Source organism: Spermophilus citellus, assembly GCF_964194105.1.
Source record: "Spermophilus citellus genome assembly, chromosome: 5".
NCBI classification, from domain to species: Eukaryota; Metazoa; Chordata; class Mammalia; order Rodentia; family Sciuridae; genus Spermophilus; species Spermophilus citellus.
In genome coordinates this window covers 51,695,334-51,709,868 of record NC_138186.1, presented here as the reverse complement: position 1 = coordinate 51,709,868, position 14,535 = coordinate 51,695,334, and the positions used below count along the sequence as shown (strand labels likewise).

Sequence of the window (14,535 nt, the reverse complement as noted above, 5' to 3'; positions counted from 1 at the left end):
ACATACCAACAAAGATGTTGTGTCCGCCGAAAACTAAAAAATAAACATTAAAAAAAAATTCTTTCTCTCTCTCTCTCTCTCTCTCTCCTCTCTCACTCTATCTTTAAAAAAAAATGTTCTCTCTGATATGGGGATGCTAACACACAACGGGGGGGCAGGAGGGAAGAACACAATTTCAGGCTGGGCATAGTGGCGCATGCCTGTAATCCTAGTGGCTCAAGAGGCTGAGGCAGGAGGATCTTGAGTTCAAATCCAGCCTCAGCAATGGCAAACGCTTAGCAACTCAGTGAGACCTTGTTTCTAAATAAAATACAAAATAGGGCTGGAGATATGGTTCAGTGGTCAAGTGCCCCGGAGTTTAATCTCCAGTACCAAAAAAGAAAAAAAAAAAGTGGATTAGATAAAGGAGAATGAAGGAAAGGGAAGGGAGGGAGTATGAGAATAGAAAAGACAGTGGAATGAACCTGACATAACTCACCTATGTTAAAATATGGAATATACCACCAGTGAAACTCCCATCATGTACAACCTCAAGAATGGGATCCTAATTAGAATAAGTTATACTCTATCTATGTATAATATGTCAAAATACACTCTATTGGGCTGGAGCTGGGGCTCAGAGGTAGAGCACTCACCTCGCATATGCGAGGCCCTAGATTTGATCCTCAGCACCACATAAAAATAAATAAAAATAGCCTCCTATCAGGATGGCGCAGGCCTGTAATCCCAGCAACTCTAGGTGGCTGATGCAGGAGGATCATGAGTTCAAACTCAGCAATTTAGTGAATCCCTAAGTAACTCAGGAGAACCTGTCTCTAAATAACATACAAAAAAATGGTTGGGGATGTGGTTCAATGGTTACATGCCTCTGGGTTCAATCCTGGTACCAAAAAATAAATAAATAAATAAATAAATAAAATAAAATAAAAGTATTGTGTCCAATTACAACTAAAAAATAAATATTAAAAAAAACCACACACACAGGGGTGGGGTTGTGGCTCAGTGGTAGAGTGTGGGAAGCCATTCTCGCACGTGATTTGAATTACCTCCCTGGCTGGGTGAGAGGCGCTTAGATGTAACTGTGTCAGAGCCTTCCCCACCCTGTTCCAGGTGCGAGGACTTGTCCGTGTGGAGGTGTGCCTGACCACTGACCTGAAGACCAATCACTGACCCTGACCTTGGAATGCTGCCCCCCTTGACCTTCATTGGATGGAATTTTCCCTTGAATTTTTTGTTCCCCAATAAAAGCTCACTCCCTGGCGTGTTCTCCCTCTCTCGCTGGCCTCTTGTGTTAACCTCGCCACCGCATTAGGTGGCTGGAGGCGGGAGCTAGGAGGAGCCGTCTCTGGAGCTGGGCAATAAAGGTAACTAGAATTATGTCCTTTAATTTTAAAACTCACTAGTTAATTTCTATGCTTCAAACCTCTATTATGAAGCTCGCGTGCTGGTCGCATGGCAGAGTGGAGCACTTGCTTAGCATGTGTAAGGCACTGGGTTCGAGTCTCAGCACCACATATAAATAAATGAATAAAATAAAGGTTCATCAACATCTAAAAAAAATACACTTGGGGCTGGGGCTGGGGCTGAGCAGTAGAGAGCTTGCCTAGCACATGAGAGGCGCTGGGTTCGATCCTCAGCACCACATAAAAATAAATAAAATAAAGATATTGCATCCAACTACAACTAAAAATCTATTTTTTAAAAAATACACTCTACTGTCATGTATATCTTTTTTTTTTTTTTGGAATTTTTAATATTTATTTCTTAGTTCTCGGCGGACACAACATCCTTGTTTGTATGTGGTGCTGAGGATCGAACCCGGGCCGCACGCATTCCAGGCGAGCGCACTACTGCTTGAGCCACATCCCCAGCCCTGTCATGTATATCCAAAAAGAACAAATTTAAAAATGGTGTATGTTCAAGGTTAGTCACAGCATCCCTGCATGCATCTATAGATGAAATTCCAGATTCCTCACATGATATAGAATGATCTCCAAAAATAGGAAATAAGTGGACTGGGGCTGTGGCTCAGTGGTAGAGCACTTGCCTAGCACTTGCAAGGCTCTGGATTCAATCCTCAGCATCACATAAAAACAAATAAATAAAATAAATGTATTAAAAAGATAGGACGACTGGGGTTGTGGCTCAGCGGAAGAGTGCTCATCTAGCATGTGCAAGGTCTGGGTTCAATCCTCAGCACCACATAAAAATAAAGTTATTGTGTCCAACTACTTCTAAAATATATATATATATATATATATATATATATATATATGTATTTGTGTGTGTGTGTGTGTGGTTCTGGGTATTGAACCCAGGGCCTTGTGCAATGCTAGGCAAGCACTCTACCAACTGAGCTATATCCCCAGCCCCAAAAACATAAATGTTAAAAAAAAAAAGGAAATAAAACTGACAAGGTATAAAATAGTGTCTTTTGTGTGCCACCTATTAACGTTAAAAAATAATCTGTGAAAGGACAGTCAAGAAATTATTAACCAGGGTTGTCTGTGGAAGGACAACTGAGTGACTGGGTCATGATAATGGAAAGTGACTTTTTAATGTATATCTTTTATATTTAAAAAATTAAGCCTTAAGAATGTATTACCCATGAAATGCACTTTATACTTCTATGCTGGGTACAGGAATATCTATGTTCTCCAATCATGAGTGTCCAATCATGACAATTCAGTAACAATAGGATGAACTCTACGTTACAGATTTGTAGCAAATCACATCTAAAATTTAGCTTCATAATTCATGGATGCCATTATTGAATACCATATGAAAGCTGGTCAGGTTTATCATAAGACAACAGCGAGTCTACACAGGAATTGAAGACACACTGGCTCCAATAGGAGTGTGTTCTCAGCCTGGTCATGAGGTTTGGTATGCTGAAATAGTGGTCTAGCAAGGCCTACCTGTCTCCCTTACTGTTCCATGTGGCCCCAGGACAATACTTCCTAAGTTGAGTTTGGTCCCTGTCACAGAAAAGAACCTGAGGGTACCCTTGCTACATCCCCTGAATCCAAGCCTCAGGGTAGCTCTACAATCTCAAGGGACACCAATAACATTGTTCTTCTCTTAATTATTTGGATCTCATACTTTATCAACCATACTAAAACAGGGAATTCCTACAAATGAACAATTATACAGTAAGATCAGAGATGAACAATTCACTGGAGGGTAAGCTCTGGGGGTGTTAAACCAGAGGCACTAGTAGAGGCACTCTGACTTTGGTGATGGTCTTACAGGCCATAAAGCTTTGAAAAACCTACCCAACACCACAGATCTTTCTGTGCTTCTATCAGCAAAACAAACACCTGCATAGGATTCATGACACTTTCAAGTTTCTATAGCTTGACTGATAACTGCCAGGGTCAGAGATTTGTTTGTACTTTTAGGAAACAGCACCCAAAACAGGTTAAGGCCCTTAGTTAAAGATGATGGCTTTATGGGCTGGGGATATGGCTCAAGTGGTAGCGCGATCGCCTGGCATGTGTGCGGCCCGGGTTCGATCCAGCACCACATACAAACAAAGATGTTGTATCTGCCGAAAACTAGAAAATAAATATTAAAAAATTCTCAAAAAAAAAAAAAAAAGATGATGGCTTTAGTTGCACTTAGATTTGTATCTGTTTTTGGTTTTGTTTTGTTTTCCAACTCAAATATGTTTTTGCTTTTGTTTTTTCCACTCGCCAGGACAAAATCTCCCATTTCAGTAAGTGGTAGAGGATGATTCCATATACTCTAAACTAATCTTGTGTATGACCTATTAATCAGGATGAGCTCTATCTCATATTCTTGTTTACCTGGTCAAAGGACTTGCTTCACAGTAGAGTAGGGTGCCCCTTATAGGTTTTCCTTTCTGAAACCTCAGTTTCCTAGTCAATCCTGGTCTGAAAATATTAATTAAAAACAAATTTTAAATATTTTTTTAGTTGTCAATGGACCTTTATTTACTGATATGCAGTGCTGAAAATCAAACCAGTGTCTCACACATAGATAGGCAAGCACTCTACCACTGAGCCATAACCCCAACTCCAAATGTCAATTTTCTTATAATGTTTGAATTGCATGCTGTGTGATGAAATCCACACCATCCTGCTCTATTCTACCTGGGACATAGATTATCCTTTCATCCAGAGCATCCACACTGTACATGTATATGCTACCCTTTCATTAGTCATATGGTGGCTATCTCAGTTATCAGATCCACTGTCTTGGTAATGCAGTGCTTGCATTGAAGAAATCCTATGTTAGTAACAGCCCCAGGGTGCAAGAGTACTGACCTTCCAATTCAAATATGCAGAGAAGTCATAAAGTGCCTCCTTTAAGTGAAAAAGGTGAAAGTTTTTAGCTTAATAAGAAAACTTTTTCCCCAGTGCTGGGGATTGAACCCAGGACCTGGAGATGCTGGACAACTGCTCTACCACTGAGCTATAGTACCCCCAGTTCCAGAAAAAAAAAAATTAAGATCTATGGTAAGAACAAATTTTTCACCCTTGAAATTATCAAGAAAGAAAAAGAAATTCTTGCTAGTTTTTCTGTTGCATCTCAAACTGCAAAAGGTAAGGTCACAGTGTGTGATAATGTTTAGTTAAGAAAGATAATATATTAAATTTCTGCATATATATATATATTAAAATTTTTTAGTTGTATATGGATACAATATCTTTATTAATTTATTTTTATGTGGTGCTGAGGATCAAACCCACTACTTCACCCGTGCGAGGCAAGTACTCTACCACTGAGCCACAACCGCAGCCCTTGTGCATATATTTATAGGAAGAAAAATTGCATCCATTGGGGGTCTTAGAACTGATCCCTGTGGATAAGGGGGTACACTACCATATAATCATGTAAGTGTCAGAAGGACAACTTCCAGATGCAAATCAAGGAGCATGTTGCCACAGTATGTGTTTTCCTTGACACCTGATTCTTAGGGGAAAATAATACACTCTTATTTTCTGTCATACTGATTATAACTTAAGTTCCTGGAGAGCATGCCTTTTGGCTTAATTAGCACCTAACAAAGATTATACCCGCAGATACAAATGATTAATACCATTTGTTTACACAGCTGAATTTAGTTCAAATTTGAATCCTGATTCAGTTCTACTTATTGTGAATTAGATCTAACCAAAACTTTGGAGACCAGATTTTATCTATTATAAAACTATGAACTTCTTAACAGAAGCTCCTAGAAAAGAACTAAATGTCGAGCGAATGAATGAAGTGGGGAAGGAACTGAAGCCCACCAGCCTATCCCTTCCCAGCCATATTTACCATTCCCAACTCTTCCTAGCCCTGGCTGGCTGACCACTGGTTGCTTTTTTGTTTCTTTTTTTTGGTAGGGAGTGCTGGGGATCAAACCCAAGCCTTGTACATAACAGGTAAATACTCTATCACTGAGTTATATCCCTGGCTCCTAGGCTGACCACTTTTGCTCACCTGATAATACCATTCTACCTGTCTCTGGCATCCCCCATTCATTGTTTCCTCCCAGACTCGGTTCAAGAATAAGCTTTACCTGGCTACTGTCACATTCTATTTAAAATTCTATTTAAAATTACAATACTCTCCCCCTGCAAAATTATAATACGCATACTCTTGACACTCCATTTCTATGTTCCCTCTGCATTTAGCAGTGAAGCTATACCAGAGGGGGCTTGTCTGTAGTGTCCATCAGGGCACAGATTCATCTCCATCATCATATCCTCGTGCAGCACATTCCCCAGCAAATGGCAGGCATGCCCTGGGTATAACTTTACTGAATAAAGGAAGGACTCTTACTACGAATACCACTACTCCATGTAGAGCTCAGCAGTTTTCAAAATGCTCTCAAATATATTATCTCATTTACTCTAAACAATTACTTACTCAACTCTCACAATAGGAAGGGATGAGGAGACTGCTCATTTCTAGTCTAAAGCAGTCATTTGGCAGATGAAGAGGCCAGCACTACTGGAGGAGTCTCAAAGGATCGCACAGTTACCTGGAAGCAGAGCACAGCCTGACACCTAAACTGCCAGTGCTCTTCCCACCATACTCCTATCTCTTGCTTGGTACTAAAAACAGATTACTTACTAGGGTCCAATGTACTTGTATATCCAGCTGCTTATCAACAACTCTTTGATGTTCAAAAAACATCTCAGATGTGAAATATTCAACAGGGAACTACTTATCTCCTCCTTCTCACAATCTGTTCCCTTCTAAGCCCGCCCCCCCCATTTCAGTAAATGGGACTTTCACTCTGTAGTTGCTCAGGCAAAAAAATATGTGAGTCATCCTCAACATCTCCTTCATTTGTTGTATCCAGTCTATCAGCAAATTTCAGCTGCTCCTCTTACAGAGTGAGTCCAGAATCCAACTGCTTTTTGCTCTTCTATTGCTTAACTTTGGATGTGAACCACCAACTTCTTGTCTGAACCACTGCAGTAGTCCCTTCAACCCTTTCCCTCATAAGCCCCATTATAGGTTGTTCTCAGGAGAGCAGCCAGAATGATCTTTCCAAAATGTAAGTCACTTAGCTACTGAGACTCCTTTAATGGCTCACATATCACTTATAATTCACAACAAAAGCCAGTGGCCTGTCAAGACCCAGCACCCCCAATCCATTTCCATCACAACATCTCCTGATGCTTCCCCTCTCTTTTTTTTAATATTTATTTTTTAGTTGTAGTTGAACACAATAACTTCATTTCACTTATTTATTTTTATGTGGTGCTGAGGATCGAACTCAGGGTCTTGCACATGGGAGGTGAGTGCTCTACCGCTGAGCCACAACCCCAGCCCTGCTTCCCCTCTCTGATCCTACTGTAGCCATATTGGCCAGCTTCTTTATGTTTTTCAAATATACCAGATACAATCCTTCCTCATAGCCTTTGAGTTTGCTATTTACCCTAACGGGAATAAACTTAGCTCACTGCCTAATTTCTTACATGTCTTTGCTCAAATGCCACTTTTTTTAAAGCAAGATGTTCCGAGGCCATTCTATTTAAAATTATAATACACTCCCCCTGCAAAATTATAATACGCATACTCTTGGCACACTCTCTCTTTTCTGGTTAATTTTCTAAATATATTTCACTTGTTTATTTTATCTATCTATCTATCTATCTATCTATATCTGTGGTTCTGGGATTGAACCCAGGGATGCTTTACCACTGAGATACATTTCCAGCCCTTTTTATTTTGAGACAGAGTCTTGCTAAGTTGTCCAGGCTGGCCTCAAACTTGCCATCCTTCTCCTTCAGCCTCCTGAGTAGTTGGGATTACAGGCATGTGCTGCCATGTCCAGCAAGAGTTCTAATTTTTAAATTTAGCTTCCTCATATCTCACAAATGGAAGAGGTCAGAGATAGAACTAAATATATTACTTAATCTAGATAATAGTACTACCTATTGATAAGAGTAATAGCAGCTCATTTGCTTTGAGGTGTTTTCTAAATTTGTACTTGTTCATCTAACTGCCCTCCCAAAACTTTATTATGATTTGTAACATTCACAAAAGCAGAAAAAAATAGTATAATGAACTTCTTGAACCCATTACTAAACTTCAACAGTATCCAACATTTGCCAGCTTGGTTTCCTTTATTCTCTTTCCTCTCTGTCCTCCCGTTAAATATTTCACCTAGCTGTTTTATTAAGAACAAGTCTATGTAAGACATCCTCTGACCTTGTTACTGCTGTATTATAAAACTACCAACCAACCTCTCTAGTCTTCCCAGAAGTAAAGCTAAAACAATAAATAAAATTAAAATTAAAAAGTAAAGCACCGGGGCTGGGGTTGTGGCTCTGTGGTAGAGCGCTTGCCTCGCACATATGAGGCACAGGGTTCAATCCTCAGCACCACATAAAAAAAAATTAAATAAGATAAAGATATTGTGCCCATGTATAACTAAAAATATATTTTTAAAAGAGTAAAGCACCTATTCCCCCAGAAGAACAATGACTAAAAAAGTTATGGCTAAATTCCAGACTATCTAAATCAAAGGGCTCACCCATTATCATGCTTGGAAGGCTTTGGAGAAGTGGGTTGTGGCCACAAAACTTAGGTACAATCTGTTTTTACTTGTTTGCACTTGTTTGAACTTCTGAGTTAATTTAATCCAATAAGTATTTACTGATTATCTTCTAAATATGAGAGGCACTATTAAGATGCCAGAAGATAAAGAAAACCCAGCCTTTGTTCTAAAGGAAATCACAGGGCGGCAAGAAAGAGCAGTACACAAATAACTAAAATATAAGGCAGATATGTTCTTTGCCTTAAGAAAGACGAAACAAACCAAGGGCAAAAATTCCTCTTTTTAATCCACCCACAGAATTTGTAGCCCTCAGGACATACCCCCTGTCTATATTTATTGCTATACAGCCTGTAAATATGTTATAGGGGACCTGGGAATTTGGTGACCCACACAGAATAGACTTTGGGATGTAGATCTTTAATGTCACAGTTGCTACTCACCATCCAGCTTCTAGTGGGAGGGAAGTGGAAAGTTCTGCCAAGGGATTGGAGAACAATGGGGCTAATTCAATACCAGGGAGGCTGACACTCAAAGCATTCTACCCTGAGGGAACATACAGCTAGCAGCTTCATAAACAGGACAGGACAGTGGGAGTGTGTTCAGGAGACACACTAGAGCTACTCTACAGGATTTCTCATGGTTCTCTCCTTGCTACCTAAAAGACCAAGATCTTGATGATCGACTATCAGAAGCCATCAAAAGTTGTCAGAGGAGGGTGGGAAAAAATATATATTTCCCACTTTGGGCAAACCAAAAAGGCTGATGAGGTTTTAAGTGAAGAAAGGAGGGTTGAGAGCAGAAGGGTTTCACATGGCCCTGAGGTTAGATGTACAAGAGAGTGAAAAGGGCAGGATTGGGGTGGGAAGGAGATTTACACTATAATAAATTTGTTATCAAGATGGTGGGGAGAGGATTATTAGGGAGACAAAAAAGAGAATAGAAAGGAGAGCACTGTGAGAAAGACAGGGAGAGGGAAGGTGAAAGACGATTTCAGTTTAAAAAGGTGATCACTGATGAAAATGAGGGAGGACACCATGAGACTGGGATACTGGACAGGGTGTGAAGGGAAAGGATTTTAGGATGGAAGGATGGGTTCACGTTGGGATGGAAAGGGCTCATTTCACTGAAGCTGGGCATATCAGAAAGTCTCTAGATGAAAGTTCCAGGGAATTGGATATGGCTAAGGATGGCACAAGTGGAGAGAGGAGGTAGAACATTGAGACTAAAAGCAGGAAGGGATCATAGGAAGAAAGACTGGGATAGAGTCTTAATATATATGGACACATGGATTTCTGGGGGTAAGAGACCTACCAGGATGAAGATTGGGGATAAAGCATCAGTGAGCTTGGAGACACTGCTGGGTGAGATCATGGGGTGAGGGCTGGGAACTCCAAGGACCTATAGCTGAGCAAAGGATGTGGAGAGGTGTTCATGTTAATTAGGTTCAGGACATGCTACCCCAAAATATGGCAATTTGAGAAAATATCTCACCTTCTCCTGGCTTTCCCTCCTGAAGCAAGTCATAAGAGCCTCATGTGATAGGTGTTTTCCCTAAACCCAAAGGACTGTCCTATTTTTGAAGGCACAGGGTCACAAAGAAGAACTTGAACAAACAGGGCTTTCTGTTTCCCTGGTTTGTTACCATTAGATCACACTCTTTCTCCACAACTTCCCACCTTTCATCAAAGGAAGCACAAAAATACACAGGTTTAACTTTTTCTTTGGGTATGCATTTCCTTATTGAAGGTCCCGAGCGATGTAAAAAAGTTATATTAAATAAACTTGTATGCTTTTCTCTTGTTAATCCTTTGTTATAACAGAGGCCTTAGTCATGAACCTAAAAGACATTTTCCCTTCCACATAAGGTACAAGGGTTTTAGGGCAAAAGGGGCCAAATGCCATGAACAATAGGAGGAGAAAGTCACCAAACTAGGGAGCAAAGGGTAATAGAAACCCTAGAGGACACGGAATGAGTTGATGTTGAGTTTAAGAACTATAGATAAGAGAGCTCTATCATGGTGTAAGTGGGTTTTTTGAAGACTGGGTTTAAATCCCCATTCTGCTATCAGTGGTATGAGTTTCAGGTGTATTTCTTTAAAACCAAATCCCCCCCAAAAAGGAGAAGGGACAGGAAATGGTGAATATAATAATAATTACCTACTGGGCTTATTGATAGGTATATTTAACTTTTATATATACAAAGATTGGTAACAGTAGGTGCTCAATAAGCCAATTACTATTAAGGAAATACAAGGGTTAAAAAAAAACAGTAGTGAGAGGGACTTAGCAGAGATGAGAAGAGGATGGGGATTCCAAGATGTCAGGAGTAGTGCAAGGTATGGATTACATGGTCATTGCTGAACCCTTAGCACCCAGGACAGAGTAAGACCTATGGGTGCTCCTCAGTGAAAACAAGAACTTGGGCTGGGGATATAGCTCAGTTGGTAGAGTGCTTGCCTCACATGCACAGGACCATGCGTTCAATCCCCATCACCACAAAAAAAAACAAGAACTTACACATAAAGGTTACCCATGTGAGAGGCATGGTGCCAAGTGCATGTGTTGCTCAGTCACTACTATCATCTTAGTAGAAGTGGACACTAAAGATTCAGACTAACTAAATGGTATGCCAAAAGTTCCATAGCTTAACTCCAGTTAGTCCAGAACCTAGATTTATGACATCAATGCCCCAAGCTGAAGCTCTCAGCTATACTGCTTTGTAAATAAGTCAACTAATTGGCCCTAATCAAGAGGAATGAGTATGGGCAATTAAGAGTGTACAGGGTTATGGGAACAAGGGAGAAGATTCATAAAGCAAGTGGACCATGGGGTGAGCTTATAAGACCAAGCTTCTAGGGTACAGAAATGATTGCAAGCAATTATCTTCACTGAGAACTGCAGAATTACACAGTTGGAAGGAAACTCTGAGATCATCTAGCCCAACCTCATCACAATACTGAGGCTCAGAGGGAAGAAGGGACTTCTCCCAGGTTCCCAAAGCACAGCAGTGGCAGAATGGGGACTTGAACCAAGTCCACACACTCAATCCAGAATTTTCTGATGCCTCCAATTATTGCTACTTCATATTCATCTCTATATTCTCCTCAACACAACTGTGCTGGGACACTTGTAGGTCATGTGCTGATTGACACTGGAGGGCTGAGGGCGCAGAGAGGGTTGCCAGCAGGGTGATTTTAGGACGAAAGGACAGCATGTAACTGAGAATCACGGGGTTACAGGGCAGACTGAAGGTTACATAGATGAGTGGGTGGGAAATTATTGGTGTATGATTTTACAAGTGGTTACAGTGGTTTGAGAGGAGTCACTAAGTTTGTGGGGGAACACAGGGCAGTCTGGGGAAGGTTGGGGGTCACCAAGGAGGGATGTGGGGATCTTGGGGCCCTGTGAGTTACTGGGTTGGTGGGTCTCTGACAAGTACTGAGGTTAGCAGTATATGAATAAGAATGAAGGTTCACTTGGTCAGGTTTGGGGTCAGTGGGTGGGGTGTGGGGGTCACAGAGGTGGGAGGCGGGCACTGTGACTGGGTGGGGTTTGGGAGTCATGGGGGAGGAGTCGCAGGTGGGAATGGAGGGGCAGGGACCCTAGGTGGAGGAGGGGCCAGACCGCCGTCCAGTGGCCCGGCCGCCGGGTTAGGGCCCGAGGAGGGTGGGCACGACGGGCTCGGGATCTTCCCAGGGCCCTGCGCCCGCCCAGCCTCCCACCTTGGTCATGGTGGACCCAGTCTCCCCACAGCCACCAACCTGACAGCCCCCGAGGGCGACTCCGCCGACAGACCGCCATGCACCGGGCCCCGCCACCAGCGCCGGCCCCGCAACCCGCCTGCGCCATAGCCCGCCCGCCCGCGCGCGGCTTGCCTCGCGCGATATCCAGGTTCCAGGGCCGCCGCACTTTCCTCCGCTCTCGGCGCGCCTTTACCGGGCCCCGGAACCCGTATAGAAAATACAGGGCACGCTCCACCCCGCCCCCCCTCCGCCGCGGTGGCCGTCTACTTATCCCGGTTCCGGGGCTCCTGGAGCCCCGGCAACCCGGCTCCGAACCGAGGCCCTCGGAGCCCCGCCCGCACCGGCTGGGTGACGCAGGCCTGCGGAGCCGAGCGCCCGGGGAGGGCGTGGTGACGTCACCACGCCGGGTCAGGGCCCCGGCGCGGCTCGGAGCCCACGGTCGCTATAGCAATCGGGACTGCTACCTGGCCGCTCTAGGGCTCAGTCTACCTGAGGCCTGAGGCTGGAGCCAGGAGGGAGGCCTGGAGGGCTTCCCGCTCTCACGTCTCACGCGGCGTGCGGGCAAGAAGGTGCGCGTCTGGAGTCGGTGGCGGCTAACGGCGGGCAGGTTGTAAGGGGGGTTCCCGCGGGTCCACCGCCGGCACGGGGCTGCCTCCAGGCCGCGGCGGCGCGCCCTCAGCAAGAACCGCGCCCTACGGTCCTGGGGCGCTTGACGTGCGCAGTCCGCAGGCATTGCTTACTGAACCTTGGAGCCAACCCCCTAAAGGAACCAACTGCAGGTATTAATAGGTTGTTATCGAAAAGGACGACTTTGAGTGGTAAGGCATCTCCTTAGGCACCGTGCCTCGATGGCCCTCGGGTTGTCGCACTCCCATTCCTGGGTCAACTCCGTTCCCAGCCTCAACACCAGCTGCACCCCTGGTAGGCTTGCAGTGGGGTGAATAGAACCCAGCCCCTTTTGCTCTTTTGCCCTCCAAGCAAGGAGGGGATGCGAATGGGGCATTTTCGGAAACCTGAGGGAAAATGAAATGGAAGCGAGCTTTCCGTAAAGTGAGTAAGTGAATAAGTAAATAAGGAGGGGGAGCCGGCGCCGTGGCGCACACCTGCAATCCTAGCTACTTGTAGGCTGAGGCTGGAGGATCGCAAGTTCGAGGCCAACCTTAGCAACTTAGCGAGACCTTGTCTCAAAATAGAAAATAGGACTGGGGATGTAGTTCATTGATAGAGCACCCAGCATTCAACCCCCAAAACCAAAACCAAAACAACACAGAGGGGATTAAAGAACTGGTAGCTTGCCTCTTCAGAGTAACTGGGAGCCTGGAGGAATTATATATGTAGAGAATATATCTATATCTCCTCAGGCTCTAAATGTTTGTTGTTGTTGTTGTTGTTGTTTTAAACAGGACTGGGATTTGAACACAAATCGCTCTACCAATAACCTACATTCCCAGACCTTTTTTTTTTCCCCGAGACAGGGACAGGTTGCTGAAGCTGGCCTCGAACTTGCGATCCTCCTGCCTCAGCCTACCAAGTCATTAGAATTTCAGTAGGGCATGGTAAAAATAATTTTAAGTAAGTAAATTTGAAACATTTACAAAATATTGGGCTTGGGGCTTCTTAACAGTTAAAGATGCTTGGGGAAGGGGCACAGAGGTCCTGTTTAAACTTCCTCTTCTGTCTGAAGAACTTAACTGAAAAGCCTTCCCCTGTTCCTATCTTGTTTGTTTTGGCACAGCATTTCCAGAGGCGGAACTGGGACTAGAATTTTCACCATTTTCATGTCAGTGAGTGACAACTGATGGGCCATTTCTATGGTTAATAATTAATCCTTTGTAGATTTCTAGTATATAAAGAAAGAAATAGCCTGACCACTATGATGTCCTCTTTCTGTTCCTTTTTGTTGAAGGTTTGACAAGTGATTTTTCATAATACAGAGAGTATATAAGTAGCTCCTTTTCCAGCTTGGATTGTTGAGTAGAAATACAATGGGAATAGAACTAGAATGTATCCAAGTTTGTCCCCCACCACCTTTTTCCATATTAAAAATACATCTGTCCTTTGTTAGAGTCCTTGTAGAGCCTAATCTCTTGGCTGATTACCTCTCCCATCATATATTTAACAAAAAACAGGATCTTCCCAGGGCCCTGCCTGAAGTAATGATTCTAATAATGAGAAATTTCAGGTCCTGAGGGGAACTGGCGTGAAGATATTTTGGAGAAGAGTACTGAATATCATTTCTAGCAGTTCTGTTCCCCTAGCCACTGACAACATAGAGGGCTAGTGTTCCTCAGACATTTAAAAAAAATAGTTGGGCATGGTGGTGCACATCTGTAGAGAGCTCCTGGGTTCCACAAAAAACAATAACAACAAGAAAAAAATTCTCTAGCAGAAATTTTGTATGGTTCCATTCTCATATTCCTCATTCATTTCCCATAATTACTGTATTACTAAACTACATAAATAATTAAAATTTTTATTGAGGATACACCTCTTAATGAGAAATTTAGTGTTTCTACCCAAGTAGCTCAGGTATCATGGATGAATATTATTCAATGATAGGAAGATATAAGGTAAGACATCAATTCTCTCTCTCTCTTTTTTTAATAGACTTAGTGTTTAGAAACCTTGTTCACAAAATTGGAAAATAAAGAGATTTGTTACAATGATATTCCTCAAGTCTTTGAACTTCTAAATTATATGCCAACAATCACAATGAGATCTATTATCAAATATTGTCAAAAATATTCCTTTAATTTTATTAAAAGC

At 42.8% G+C, this 14,535-nt stretch overlaps 1 protein-coding gene across 3 annotated transcripts in view; it reads right to left on the bottom strand.

The window, feature by feature from the left end:
• The window catches only part of ZNF76 (zinc finger protein 76), a 34,816-nt gene extending 22,872 nt beyond the window's left edge, over positions 1-11,944 (bottom strand). For 2 of the 3 annotated variants that reach the window (XM_081295990.1, XM_081295988.1), the window contains exon 1: positions 11,788-11,944. The gene's annotated coding sequence lies outside the window, so the exon portion shown is untranslated. The remainder of the gene's footprint in view (positions 1-11,787) is intronic. The other variant, XM_081295989.1, reaches the window with a different exon arrangement.
• Positions 11,945-14,535: the final 2,591 nt, after the last annotated feature.